A 1177-nucleotide genomic window follows, 5' to 3' on the forward strand; every position below is an offset into this window, starting at 1 on the left:
TAGAAGAAGACAGAAGAGGAAAAAAAGAGTAATCTGATACAATTTGATGAACCTGACCTACACCTATGGATGCAGTAGCTCGAAAGAGGGCACAAATCTGTACAAAGAGGATCATTCCCATCTCCTCCACACACAGAGCAGACAGGGATGGGCAACCTGGACATTGGCTACCCAAAATGGAAGGGCTACAAAGGCAAAAAGTGAATGGTTTACAAGCTTTCAAGAGGGAGCCTATAGCCAGAGGGTGCAGAGGAAGGTAGTATCTACAGTGAGTAGTATCCAATCTCTCTGGGCAGGGCTAATGAAAGGAGATGGGGATAGCTCTCATGTGGCACAACAGTGAATAATTACTATCAGGACTGACTGTGAGGGTTGGAAATGTAAAGGTAGACATTTTGTATTAAAAGGAGGGGAGTGGTTTACTTTGCAGTCCAGGAGCAGAGGTCCCTGGGACCATCAAGGGAGAAGAGCGGAGTGTGGGACCCTACCCAGAGAAGCAGTGATGCCAGAGATGGAGACAGAGATAATGATGTAGAGAGATGGAGTGGCTGGGGATTCTAGACCCAGAGATCCAGAGAGGGAGAGGGGCTGTGTGCTGATGACACAACCCTTTGGTTGGTTGATGATGCACGGAGGGGATTGTAACCATGGCAATATAATGATATACAATAGGATGAATGTAAAGCTAACGTAATCCCATGTAAAGTATCACATAATTCACAATAAAACATTTTTTAAAAAGAGAGATTTTACAGTAGATCTGTCCAATGCAATGTATTATTTGATTTCTTGACTTGACTATTTTTCCATTTATTGCAATGTGGATTGTTGGTTCAGCTATGAGGATTTCTGTTTTCATAATGTTTAGGTGTAATCCATACTGAAAACTGTATTCTATGATTTTTATCAAGTCCTTTTCATTTTCAGCAAACAAGGTTGTGTCATCTGCATATCACATATGTTAATGACTTTTCCTTCAATCCTGATGGAAATCCTTCAATCTTCTTCATACAGCTCAGCTTCTGGGATTATTTGCTCAACATACAGTTTGAATAAATATAGTGAAAGGATACAACCCTGATGGCCCCTTTTCCTGATTTTAAACCAGGCAGTATACTCTTGATCTGTTGAATGACTGTCTGCTGGTCAATGCACAGGCTTTGTTGTTGTTGTTGTT

The sequence above is a fragment of the Chrysochloris asiatica genome, unplaced genomic scaffold (genome assembly GCF_000296735.1).
Source record: "Chrysochloris asiatica unplaced genomic scaffold, ChrAsi1.0 scaffold00034, whole genome shotgun sequence".
Classification (NCBI taxonomy): domain Eukaryota; kingdom Metazoa; phylum Chordata; class Mammalia; order Afrosoricida; family Chrysochloridae; genus Chrysochloris; species Chrysochloris asiatica.